The sequence below is a fragment of the Herpailurus yagouaroundi genome, unplaced genomic scaffold (assembly GCF_014898765.1).
Source record: "Herpailurus yagouaroundi ecotype Mexico unplaced genomic scaffold, PumYag 159, whole genome shotgun sequence".
In the NCBI taxonomy this organism is placed as follows: Eukaryota; Metazoa; Chordata; class Mammalia; order Carnivora; family Felidae; genus Herpailurus; species Herpailurus yagouaroundi.
Window position 1 is genome coordinate 30947828 of NW_024412400.1, and position 13482 is coordinate 30961309.

At 50.6% G+C, this 13482-nt stretch overlaps 1 protein-coding gene across 2 annotated transcripts in view; it reads left to right on the plus strand.

Annotated features, from left to right (window-relative positions):
- Positions 1 to 13482, plus strand: part of EPHB1 (EPH receptor B1) — a 431880-nt gene that overhangs the window by 110007 nt on the left and 308391 nt on the right. Inside the window, exon 1 of one of the 2 annotated variants that reach the window (XM_040480246.1) lies at positions 11854 to 12243. The exons of the other annotated variant lie outside the window; for it this stretch is intronic. The gene's annotated coding sequence lies outside the window, so the exon portion shown is untranslated. Of the gene's footprint in view, positions 1 to 11853; positions 12244 to 13482 lie in introns of those variants that run through there. 2 annotated transcript variants of the gene reach the window in all.

The following is a 13482-nucleotide window of genomic DNA, read 5'->3' on the forward strand; positions in this document are numbered from 1 at the left end:
CCCCATGGTGTCAGTTAATTAGCGTGCTGCTGGGGCTCTTGCACACCCTGTAAACTGGAAGTTAGAGTCAGAGGCTTGAACAGGTTTGGCTTGACTTGGTTTCCCCATAGGCCTTTCACCTACTGCTTCAGCAGCCGTTGGTGACTGTGGCCTAGGCAGGAGACATGTCATTGATGGCAGCATCCATGCTAAAGCCAGCCAGTGAGAAGAGTCACCCAGGGAAAGGGAAGGGGAGGGAGGTAAGGCTTGGGTGAAAGAGGGGACGGACATGCCAGCACTGAGAAGAGCTCTAAGGAGCTGGTCACTGTGGTGAAAGAGGGCTGGGGTGAAAAGCAGAGGTAGCACTGAGCTGCGGGGACCTGGAAGGTCTTTTAAACTCTTTAAGCCTCATCTGCAGAGTGGACAGAGTACCTATGATCACCTCTGAAAGGACTGTGGAGATTCAGAGAGGTAGCGGATGCAGGACATTTAGCAACGGTGCCTGGCAATAGAAAGGGATTACTGGATGTTATTGGTAACAATGATGATGATGATGTGGAGGAGGAGGAGAAGGAAGCTTGGACTTTCCCCCCATGTCCACGAAGCTGTTGAAAGCTTTTGGGCCAGAGGGTTATGATCAGATTTGCATTTTAGGGAGCCTGACCTGTTTGCAAGATGGAGGATGGGTTTGGGATGGGGATAAAGGGGGGCGAGACTGAAGTTAGGTTGATGCTGTTGTCCAGCAGGAGAGGGGGCCGGCATGAGTTGGTGATGCCAATGGGGGTGGAGGCAAATGGACTTATTGGAAGGTATTCAGAGAGCAAACACAGAGAAGAGATGAGAGTCAAAACAGGTAAGAGGAGGGAGCCAGGAATTCAGGAGGGGGTAGAGGGCTTTGGCTTGACTCTCTAGAAGGAGGATGGTGGTAAATCTCTGGGACCTTGGGTCAAGCATGCACTCCAGTACCTATATATTTCTGTGTTGTGTGAATGTGTCTGTGCTGCTGTACTAATATATTCTGTGCATTTTAATATACACAGTAAAATAAAAATTACTTAAAAATCAGATAAAGATGAAAAAAACAATATTTTAAAATATCTTGCTATGATTAAAATGTCTCCTTAATCTCATTAGCTGGGAGAGCAAGGCAAAATACACACTCAGGGAAAGGTGCATCATTAGCAATAGCGGGTATATATCCACATCTCAAATAGTCTTCTTGATTATTTGATGTTTTTGGCCAATTTCTTTTCAGATCTGATTAGACTAGCATGGCTCTTAGCTCCTTGTGTGGCTGATGAAGAGCAATTACTAGATGTAGGGCAAGTGTCAGCAACCTCAGGCTCATGGGCTTTATTTACGCTTGCAGTACTGGAATGGCTCAACTTGTGAGTTCTTTGCAGGAATCTTTTAGAGCCACTGATTCTATTTTTATAAGGGTTCATTTGGTCTAAACCAGATTATACGCTCTTTGCCAGGCATCTATAAGCTGCAGTGTCACGCTGAAATGAACACACAGTTAGGGCACGCTGGTCACCCTTCTGCATGCTGTCCTCCTGTGCTTCTCTCAGGACACCTGGGAAGCTGTGCCTGACACATGACCCCTACCAGAGCCCCAGGGAGGGCACCAGGGGCCGTCTGTACACTCAGAAGGACTAAGCTTAACTTCTTCCTTTTATCTTCTTTTATGTATTAAGAAGAAATAGAAAAGGAAGTGCAAGCACCATACTTAGAGCCCTGGGTTGCTCTGTGACAAGCCAAGGGTGGCAGAGTGTTTTGTGTGAGGTGGTTAAGGCAGGTGAGGTCCTGAGCAGCCTGCTAGCATGTGGCTCCAGCCTGGGCTCTTGCATGCCAGGTACCCCTGCAGCTCATGGAGTCTGGCTGTTAAGGGGGGCCCCCTTTGTGCTGGAAAAGCCAGGGTGGGTGTGTGGAGGAGGGTGGGGGCAGGGAGGAGCTGGAGTGTCACATGTACCCTCTCTGGCCTCTAAAGCAGTCTGCCCAAGAGCGAGGCCCCAGCTTGCCCCGAGGCCAGGTGTGTGGGCCTGTATGGGGAATTTGGCACATTTAACAGCATTGCTTGCCATTAAAAATGAATTTGCATAGGATCACCTTCTCAGCTGGTCCTGGGGGCTGGGGGTCCAGAGTCCTCTCACTTACTGCCTGCTCATGGACATTCCCCTCCCACCAGCTAGGGCCCTGTGTACGTTTCTAGGGATGGCAGTGGTGAGGCCTCGGCAAAAGGTGGGGCTCGGGTACCCACCAGAGATGGGAACCAGATAATAGATTAACCAGGCAGAGTTGGTGGAAAAGAGATTTGTGAGGCTGTTTAAAATTGTTCGGCATTCTACAGGCTGTTATTCTCTTGCTGCTAATCCTGGATTCTGATGAATCCACAGGAGACCCGTGGACTCGGACGTCATGCCTATGCTGAGCAGTTCCACCGCGACCTCACTGCAGCCAAATGTGCCTGGGAGGGAGACTGGCTGGAGGAACGTGGGCCCTAGTTGGTTGTTGCTGTAACATTGCTTCCTGAGCCTGTGCAGAGCCAGTGCAAGCATCTGCTCTGGCCCCAGAGCCCCTGCGTTCTTTGGGGGGGGCAGGCGCCTGGGCACTTGGAGAAGGGTGCGTCCGCCTTGACGGGACTGGCTGCTGCCAAAGGGAGCTCATTGGAGTCAGCTCCACAGTCACCCTGTGCAGTTCCCAGCCCTGGAAAGGAGGCCGGCTGTGAGAAGAGGCAGCGCTGCCGACCAATTAGGAGCCCAGGCCGCGTGGCGCTTTCCTCCCCTGAGTGATCATTTCCTTCTGAGGCTTGGTTCTGCCCTCTGATTATCGCAACACATTGCCTGTTTGGTTTTTCTCTGCTTAACTCCCACACTCATTTTGTGCATGAATGAGTACAATGAAACCAGTTTAATTTGCTGTTAATTCTCTGCTCAAAATATTCTCTTGTGTTTAAGGGACATGGTCCCTTTCATCTTTCTGTGGTGGTTCTGGAAAGAAGGCAGCTGCTGGGGTGGCGGAAGGGGTGGGGAGGGCGAGGGGCTGTGGGAGACAGGCACAGTTCTTTGTGGAGGAGGTGGGCACTGTGGAGTGGGACATCTTCCACAGCCTGTTTGGGAGGAGGGCCCGTGGGGGTGGGGCCTTTAGGCTTTGGAGCTAGGGGTCATTTTGGATTCTCACTGTGGGGTAAAGTACATGATTGAGAGAAATACCTCCCAGTGGAGGGGTCATGGCAAGGGATTCGAGGGTGCAAACCCAAGCTGGCTTCTGTGGATCCCGTGTGTAGGTATGAGAAAATGAATTCTGCAGCAAGTCACAGTTGTGAGGTGGTCAGGGGAGACGTTGATGTAATTTACGGAAGACAAACTTTAAAAATTGCTTTAAAGCATCTATGTGTAGTGTTTATACAATATGCTCGAGCTTAGCCAGTCTGAAAGAGACCTATTTTTTGACAAAAGTTGCTGGTTTTGGTCAACCGTGCCTAGCTCTTCCACCTCTCTGCTTTAACCAGAGGACCTTGGGGGAAGAGAGCTTTGCACCTGGTGACAGGTATCCAGTCCCCAGTAGCAGGGCTGTATTTTGAGTAACAAATGATCTACACAGGAGCCGAGTCTGCCGAGCAAAAGTAATGAGGGGGGAGCGGCAGCTTTGTGGCTGGTCACCCCGACAGTCCCTCAGGCCATGTGGGAGCAGAGGCAGCTGGGTGGAGGGTGGGTGAGGCTGATCCACCGTGAGGGTCTGCCTCATTCTCCAGTAATTGCAGAAAGACCCCATCTTTTGGGGAGGCTGTTCTTTTGGAAGCTTTATGCAAATTGAAGATGGAGGAGGTTGAGAAACCACCAGGGATCAGCTTCCCTCAATTTTCCTGCCTGGAGCTACCAAAAGTGCAGGTTGAGGGAGCCCAGGAGCCTCCCAGAGCCTGTCAGGCATTCTTCCGGTGACCTAGCTGGGCATTCTTGATTCCCTAGGTAGGAGGGGGGAGCTCCACTTTGGAAAACACACGTGCTTTATCCATGATTTTAGCACATCTGTAGAGACTGCCTGCTAGATAAAGGTGCACAGGAAAGGGAGAAGAGCAAAGGCAGCCTGTGATGGGTGGATTTACAGGGGCCAGACAGTATGGCCCGTGGGACTTACCACACTGTTCTGTCTGGGGTTCTTCTTTGCCAGAAGTGGGGAGAGAATTTCAGAGGCCCAGGATGCTGGGAAGCAGGGTTCTTTGGAGAAGATGGGGCTCTGAAGATGAAGTTGGGGGTCAGCTGGGCTGGGTTGTGCTCAGGGAGTGGTGAGGGCCTCCCTCCTCTGCCCCAGGCATGGGGCTCCTTCCTACCTGCTTCATTTCCCATGGCCCCCTCTTGACATGAGCACAGTTTGGGGAGCTAGGGCAGAGATTGCCAGCAAGGAGTGAGCTGACAATGGATACAATCAGGATCAATGTGCTGTTTGGGGGCGCTATAGTTGTACCAAGGTGGAGCATTGTCATCAAGCTCATCTTAAAGGATATGAAATGAAAATAAACAGTGTGTGCCCTGTCATCTTGCCTTCTTTTTGTAATTAGGAAATCTCCTTCCTCACCAGAGAAGGCATAGTGACACTCATGTTCGTGTGTCTTACCTGGTATGTCTCTACCACAGCCTGGGTCCTCCTCACCTCTGACTTCAGACCACCTCCTGAGTCGTATGGGTGGAAGGCTGAGAACGGTGGGGACAGGTCCTATTTTCTGCAGGCTGACACCAGCCTGGCCCTGCCATGCCCACTCTCTGCCACCCATTTACCATTTACCATCCCTCTCCTTGGCAGCCAGAATACTTGTCCCGTGTTAGCTACTGAGGATGGTCTGTTTCTGGAGCCCCGCTTCACAACCCACCCCTTTATCCTTACCAAAGAGTCTTGTGGTAAGGACACTGGTTTAACTAACTTTTCTAACTAATTGGACCACGTAACCTTTTTTTCCCTGGAGCATATGTTCTTGTTTCCCAGTTCCACATAGTACCCTTTGGGAAACCTTGCTCCAAACCTTCCAATCCCTTATGTCTTCTCCCATCCAAATCCTTTGCAGAATCCGAGAGGTGCCTGTAGTCTGGCTCTTGCAGGAAATCTTCCCTGACCATTGCTGTCCTCCCCAGGGCCCTGATAGTTCATACCACTTAGCTCCGAGGATTCTTTTACAGACTGAGGTGATGAAAGTAGTTTTTCAGGATAGTCACAAGATCCAGGGTCATGGTTTTCTCAGGAACCTGATTACTACTTCCTGCTGGACTTCCAACCTCTGTTGTCACTTGCTACACTTGCTCACCCCAGTGCTCCAATGCACTTGAACTTAGGACTTCCCAAGTCAGAGAATTCCACAGCCTTCAGGCCAGTGCCTTGACCAGCTATCTCCCACCCCTTGTCCTACTCTCAGGCCCAGGGGCCACCCATCAGCCAGCTCAGGGCTTGCAGCAGCCTTGGCCATCCATGCACTTAGCAGGTGGTGAGTATTTACAATGTGCCTGGACCTGAGGATATAGGTGTAGACAAGACAGACCATGACCCTGGAGTCATGGAGGGAATATGCCATTCCTGGCTGGATTAGCTTCCTAGGGCTACCATAAACAATTGCCACAAGCTAGTTGCTTAGAACAACAAAGATTTATTCTCTCACCGTTTTGGAGGCCAGAAGTCTGAAATCAAGGTGTTGGCCAAATCGATTCCTTCTGGAAGCTCCGAGGAATAATCTGTTCCTTCACTCCCTCCTAGCTTTTAGTGGTTGCTGGCACTCCTTGGTACTCTTTGGTTGTAGTTGCATAAATTCAGTATTGGTGGTGACAGGAGCCTTGCTGTGTCCATTATCCCCCGGCTGCCCTCTAGGCTGTGGAGGGCGGGCAGAGCTTTGCCATTTCCCCATGATTCCTGGGTAGGCCTTGGCTTGTTTTGATTGAGCATCTTGCTGTTGGCTTCCCTTCTAAAGCCCCCTTTGCCCATCTGCTGACTCTTCTCCTTCTACCACCTGGTTTTGCTATGTTGCATTTTATCTCAACTGATCTCCTTCATTGTGCCTCTGATTATGGCCCCATCAGATCAAAGGGGACTCTTCCCTAAACATGACAACATGTTTCTCTTGATGTGCCAAGTTTACAGACTCCCAGCTGACAGGAACACTAGTTACCCATGTGTCTCTGAAAATTCGGTAGTGGTGAGTGAGACTTGTGCTCCCCATGCTTCTTCTGTTTTCCTTCAGGCCTTCTAGGAAGGACTTAAACTCCTTCCTGAAGCTGGTGGAAACCAGTTAGCCAGAGAGGATGGCATCATAGACCAGACTTAGGCCAGTCATCTTCCATGGATATACTTTGCTTAGAGTACTCAATATAAACTATATTTAATTTTGTTTTTGTTCACTAAATATACCCAGGGACACAGCTGGTGTCTTTTTGGTGTTCTGAAGGGTCACAAAGACTTCTGCAGAAGTTTGTAGGTGTACTGATAGCTCGAAGGCTATTTTATTATTGTATGTTAAAATAAGGAATTAGTTGATTAAAAATTACATGAAAAAATTTAAATCTCACTCAACAAATTCTGTCTGCACATTTGTCCAGGCCAGACCCTTTTCCTGTCTAGATTTTGGGTGGGCAGATGGTAGGCCACGGGCACGATGAAGCCTGTAACCTGTTTTCATGCTGTAATGGCAATGGCAGATTTACATAGGTGTAACAGAAACCTTATGGCTCACAAAGCCTAAAATATTTACTATTTGTCCCTTGACGGAAAGTTTGCCAACTGCCAGCATACGCCATCGTAGTGAACATCATTCAGCCCAGCTTCTGGGTGGTAAACTAAGGCCACTTGGGAGGTGTGCTCTTGAACAGGCTGGAGGACTTCCTCTAGAGCTGTGTTCTTTCCCAGCCAAGATGGTGTGTTCCCTACAGAGGTCCAGGGAATGCAAGCCAAGATCCATTCGACTGATGGTACTATGGCTAGTGTGTGTAATAAGATCTCAAGCAGTAGGGCACATGCCTATCTCTCAACTGTCTTTTGAAGATGTGATGATGTCTGTGAAAACATTTTATAAATTCTAAGGGCTGTTTATTAAAAGCATATGTTAGCATCCCCTCAAAAATAAAATCTAGCAAGATATGGGTGAGATCTTTATGAAATGAACGGCAAGACTGATGAACAAAATTAAAGAAGAACTAAATAGGGGGATATTCCATGTTCGTGGACAGGAAGATTCAATATTGTCAAGATGTCACTTCTTCCCAACTTGAGCTATAGATTCGATGCAATCCTAATGAAAATCCCAGCAAGTTATTTTATGGACATAGACAAAATGATTCTAAGGTCTATATGAAGAGACAAAAGACATCAAATAACCAAAACAATGTTGAAGAGCAGAGGTGGAGAACTGACACTACCCACCACTGAGCTTGAATGCTTTACATGGTCACAGAGGAGCAGCACAGAGGAGGGAAGACTTACTGTAAAGCTGCAGTAATCAAGAGAGTGCGGTATTCCTTTTTTTTTTTTTTTCTTAATGTTTATTTATTTTTTTGAGACAGAGAGAGACAGGGGAGGATCAGAGAGAGAGGGAGACACAGGCTCCAGGCTCTGAGCTGTTGGCACACAGCCCGATGTGGGGCTCAAACTCACGGACTGCGAGATCACAACCTGAGCTGGAGTCGGACATTCAACCGACTGAGCCATCCAGGCGCCCCGAGAGTGCGGTATTCCAAAAGAATACACATATCAATGGAACAGAATAGAGAGCCCAGAAAAAGACCCCTACAAATATAGTCAAGTTCTCTTTCACAAAGGAGCAAAGGCAATAAAATGGAGCAAAGACAGTCTCTTCAACAATTGGTGCAGGAACAATTGGAGGTCCACATGCAAAAAATGAAGGGGCATGGGGCCCCTGTCTAGACACAGACCTTACACTGGTCATAAAAGGCATATATCGGGGCGCCTTGGTGGCTCAGTTGGTTAAGCATCCGACTTTGGCTTAGGTCATGATCTTACCGTTTGTGGGTTCGAGCCCCACACTGAGCTCTGGGCTGACAGCCCGGAGCCTGGAGCCTGCTTCTGATTTTGTGTCTTCCCCTCTCTCTGCCCCTCCCCCACTTGTTCTCTCTCTCTCTCTCTCTCTCTCTCTCTCTCTCTCTTTCTTTCTCTGTCTCTCAAAAATAAAAAAAAGTTAAAAAATTTTTAAAAAGCATACATCTTAACTTTTTATCCAACTGTTTCAAAATAATAATAGATAATGAGTGATTATTATGGGCCAGGTACCATAAAAAACACTTTACAATAGCATCATTAGACCTTCATATTACCTTGAGAAACAGGTATATTTTACCCATATTACTGGTGAGAAATCTGGGGCCCAGAGAGGTTGTGTAGGTTGCCCAAGGTCACACTGCTATTATTTAGCTGGATTGGAACCCATGTCTTCTGACTTCACCTCCAGTGCTCTGTTAGCTGCATCATAACTGGCTAGGTAGGGGTCCTCTAAATAAGGCAGGTGTGTATTTTCCTCTGCTGGTAAGTAAAGCTTTGCATCATTTTTTAAAAGGAAGGGCAGGTGTACCTAAGGAACATGGTGAAATGTAAAACACAGCTCAACTGTCTCTGGCCATTTCTAGCCTTAACACTAAATTTTGGCTGTGTAGAGTAAAGCTCCATGTCATTTTGCTGCGATGTGAACCCAAGATGTGAAGCACCAAGGGAGCTTCCAGGAGGGACACAGTTTGCTGTTTGCCAGTTGTCATCACATCATACGTTAGGGCAGTTCTTATGATGTGGGGAAATGGTGACCCCCCTCCTGTCCAAGAAAGCCAGCCTGTAGTACTGGTGATGGAAATCAGGAGGATGCAAAGAGAATTGACACCTTACCAGAAAGAGTGTACACTTGATGGCATTACTCAATTTAAAAATTAATAGAAGTCTTGGAACATGGCCACATTTAGATATTACCACTTGACTGTCCTTGGGAGGCTGAAGAATAACCATTCATGTCCCTGCTTACCGCCTATGCACTCTCCCCACCTGCATTCCAGAACTTGGTGTTCCCTCTCCAGGCCTCCAACACGTTGCTGCCTTTAAATTCACGGTCTCCTGGTACGGAGTTAGGGACCAATACATTGCAGATAAGCCTCCTCCCCTGAGAAGACTGTAGGCTGACAGCCTCGTTAGTGTCTTGTTCCCCCGCTGATTCGGTCACTGGCCCATTCACCCAAACCTGAATGGGCCCCCAGGGCTCTTACCCACATCCTGGGCACATTTCTGCCCCCATCCCATAGTGCCCTGAGCTGTGTATCCCATCTTCCCTTTTGCAAGCCCTCGCCCCTCCTATTCTAAACACAGGATGTGGGGCCTTCTGCGAATACACCAAGGTGCTTCCACGTGTCAGGCATGGAGGTGCTCATATTCCCAATGAATGCATGGGGCGGGGGGCGGGGAGGGCTTGCCCAGCCTCTGGGAGCTCTGACTAGAGAGAGGCTGGTCCTTGTCACTGGCTTTCCCGGGTCGAGGACCTAGGGCTCCAGCCTTGCTGCGCAGGGCCCCATGCCTTCACAGTAACCCACGTGGGCTGCATGCAGGGAAGCGGATCTGTTCCCTGTGCCTGTCACTCTGCACTGCGCGGAGGGAAGTGGGGCTTTTGTGAGTTCTCAAGTGAATCTGCTGGCCCATTGTCTGGGCTAGCTCTCCACAGAACTCCACCAGTGCCCATGAGGACAGGGCGGGGCTGGGAAAGGCCGGATGTATTCCCAGCCAGGGCTGAAAACACTATTCATCCCAGAAACACCCTATTAAGCAGCAACAATGGCACAAGGAGGGAGAGGGGAGAGCGGGAACAAGGAGGGAGAAGGCAGGAGAGGTGAGGGAGGGGAAGGGGGGAAGAGGGCCAGGGGGAGGGGGGAGCGCAAGGAGGAAGAGCACCCACACGCAGAAGAGGGGGCCACTCGTCAGGTCCTTGTGTTCCTGGGGAAGGATTCAGAGCTTTAAGGAGCCACATTTCTCCTAGGGAGACCCTGGCATGCTCACTGGGATTCATAAGGGAGATGAGAGGTAGGATGTGCCCACCAGGGAGGTGACAGCCCCCTTCCCTCCTCTGTGCTGCTCCTCTGTGACCACGTAAAGCATTCAACCTCAGTGGTGGGTGCTGTCCCATTAGGACGGTGCCAGTGAGGTGGTGGGGCTGACAGAAGAGCTGAGGGAACCAGAGTGAGGGGGAAAGAGACTATTCAGAAGGTCCTGTCCCCTCATCATCTGAAGGGCTGACGTGGAGAAAGGGAAGAAGTTGGTTTTGGGGGGAGGGGCCTTCATGCTCACAACAAGGCCCAAAGAAAGGAAATCCCAAGGAGCCAGCCTTCTGACAGTTGGACCAATCTGACAAGAAAACGACCAGCTTGGAAAGGTAGTGAGTGACTCGTCTTGGGTGGTATGTAAACTGACACTGAATGGTCAACTGCTGAGGGTGCTGTATCAGAGGCTTGAGCTTAGGATGGAGGAACATACCAAACTTCTGGAGCTTTTAAACCCAGAGAGGTTCTGAATTCAGAGTGATGCCCAGATTTGGGACCCAATCCCCAATGTATCTGGATAGGAAATTGTGAATGGGCAGAGGAAATCTGGGCAAGTCATTGTGTCTGAGCTGGAAAACATGGAACAGAGCTCCAGATCCTGAAGCCACTGGACTTGATCTTTTCTCAGTTCAGAAGGAAAAGAACTGCAGGTGTCGTTTTTCCCGAAGCCTGTTCTTTAGGCCAGAAAACTGAGAGAGAGAGAGAGAGAGAGAGAGAGAGAGAGAGAGAGAGAGAGTTGAGAGGCACAACCCCCTCAAGGAAACCTCTCCCCCAACCTAGAAGGGAAATGCAAGGCCAAGTTGATGAATGAACCTCGCCTTGAGCTTCCAGCATTGAAGAGGAGGTGACTTCCAGGCAAGAGCCCCAGTCCAGAAAAGCCTAGAGTGATCATCCACCTTATCCACTGTCTACCGGGGGGACTGGGCAGAGAGAGAGAGATCCAGGCTCATAGCACATGCTGATGGCAGAGCCAGGCCTAGACCCCAGGTCTCCTCTGTAATTGAGAGTGCTCTCCTAAGCCTGGGACATCCAGGTTGTGATGCTGAATTTATCCAGTTCCAAAGCCCTGGTAGCTGTGGGAGTGTGACAGCTTCTGCCCTGGGAGGTTTCAGGCATCAGACTTCCCCCTGCCCTCCCTTCCTACTGCAGAGAGCAGATCAGGTGACCAGAGCTGGAGCTGGACCCTGCGGCCACCAGTCTAGCTTGCCTCCAGTTGTGAAAACCCAGCAGGATGCTTTTCAGGCCAACAAGGGAACTTTGCCTGGAGCTTCAAATCCCTCTGGAGACGTTTCTGCACAAAGGCATGCACTGCAGGAGTTTTTCAAGGCTTAGGGAGAACATTTGTGGCATTGATACCATTTGGGATCTCAGGAAATGCTGGATGTCAGGAGCCAGTCAATGCTATTGATTGGGAAACAAATAGAAGTCTTCCCAGGGCCCTCTCCAGACACCTTGGCGGTGAGAGAGAGGCCTTAGGGGCATTAGTGACAAACAGGGCTGGACAGGTTCTCCCTGATAAGGAGAAATAGAGTGGCAAGAGATCCATTCCTGGGGGCAGGAGACATTCGTGGAGTTCAAGGGGGTGGTGCTGGAGAGGCCTTGGGCATCACCCCATTGACACTCCCCCTCCCCCTCCAACCACACAGCTCAGAGAGGCCAGAACTGTGATCTCACAGCTAAGATTGAGCCATTCCCTGGCACGCCCCTCCTGGGGTCAGCTCTTGGTGGTCCATTGCTTCCATCACTGCTTGCCTCCCTTTGACCCTCTATGTGTTAACAGTGGTCATGTGATGCAACAGGACAGTGTTAGACCTAGACGGACAGCACCTTGCAAGTAGTTCAGAATCAGTCCTTCTGGACAGGGTAAAATGATGAAAGCAGACAGCGATTGAGCCCTGCACTGAGTGGTGGCTCTGTACCAAGGTGAGGGTGGGGCAGACTTGGTGGCTGGAGTCTTAAGGGAAGCCTTCTGAAGGAAGAATGATCAGGCCTCTGTGCCTTGCCACCTACAGCCTTTGAACCCAGGCCCAGTTCACACAGCTGGGCCCGTGGGTCAGCTCTCCAATGGCTGTGCATTGCCACTGCTGGGTGATCTGCAAGGTACCTGTGGAGGAAAGTGATGTCACTTGGTCCTGCTGTCATGGAGCTCGCAGGACACTGGGCAGGAAACTGCAGAGATGACATGGAACACAGACCCTACAAAGCTGAAGTGCTAGTGGGGGTGGGCTATATCTTCAGGGGCAGGAGGAACGTAAAGGCTGGGTGGTTAGGCAGGCTTCCTGAAGGGGGCGAGAGGGGCCATGGCTGGAGGAGTTTGGGGGGTGGACAGTTAGGGTGTGATGAGGATAGATTCGATCAGGGGGACCTGGGTGGTGGGTCTGGGGGCTGCATTAGGCCAGGCTGGCTCTCTGGAGAGGGAGGGGGAGGCCTCTGTGTAGGAGTGGGGTGGGCAGTGAGGAGGCATGAGGCCACGTGCAGAGAGAGCGGTGGCATGAGGCACAGCAGCTCCGCACAGGATACTTGGAAGAAGATATCGGCAAAAAGTGTTAGCACCTGGTGGCAGGTGTGCTTTGGAACAGCCCTAAGGGTGTTCTGGTGGCTCCTGGAGACTCAGCACCCCCAGTCTGGTCCAGGGTGTGTCCAGGAGAACGTGAGAGCCTGCCTGGCCAGCCCCACACCCTCCTTTTCTGACTGGTGGCCCCTCCCCTGGCACGTCCCCTAAGTCCTCCCCCCTGGGGGCACCTGTTTTTCTCTGACTGCTCTCAGTGTACTTCAGAGTCAGTTCCCAGTGCCAGCAACTTCAGAGACATACTGTGCCACAGATCAATCCAGGATGAGGGCACAGGAGGGCCTGGAAGGGGAAGCAGACGGCAGCGTGTTCCTTCTGATTAATGAGCTCGGGCCACCATCCATCGCTGGCCTTCGTTAAGACTGCACAGAGTCATTTTGCATGGGCATGTGGGCTCTCCTCCCTGCTCTTCTCCAGGGTGATTGATGCCTCTGGGGGCCTGTACCCCCAAGAAGGGAGAGACCCTCTTTCCTGTGCCCACGATAGACAGGAGGCAGCAGGCTTATTCTGCACAGCTCTTTCTTGTGTGTGCCACTGATGCCAACTCATGGGTATGTCTGAGTGGCTGGGGCACAGATTTCATCTCCATCAGAACCCATGGTGATGGAAGAATGGAAAGTGCCAGGCTCCTCGATTTTAGTAGTTCTTTGACATCCCTCACAAAAACGCAAAGAGGTGAAGCACTGAGCAGCACTGGGCTCCTGGCCAGGCCTGCACCATCAGTGGGGGGGTGTTGATTTAAATGATGTCCTCAGACCACTGCGTCCCTTTGTGGTTTCCTTTTCTCTCCTGGTGCCTTGCGTCTCTCTCTCTCTCTGTCTTTGCTGCTGCTGGATTGGGGAGAAAGGTGTGCCCTGTGTTGTCAGGGAGGAATCTGGG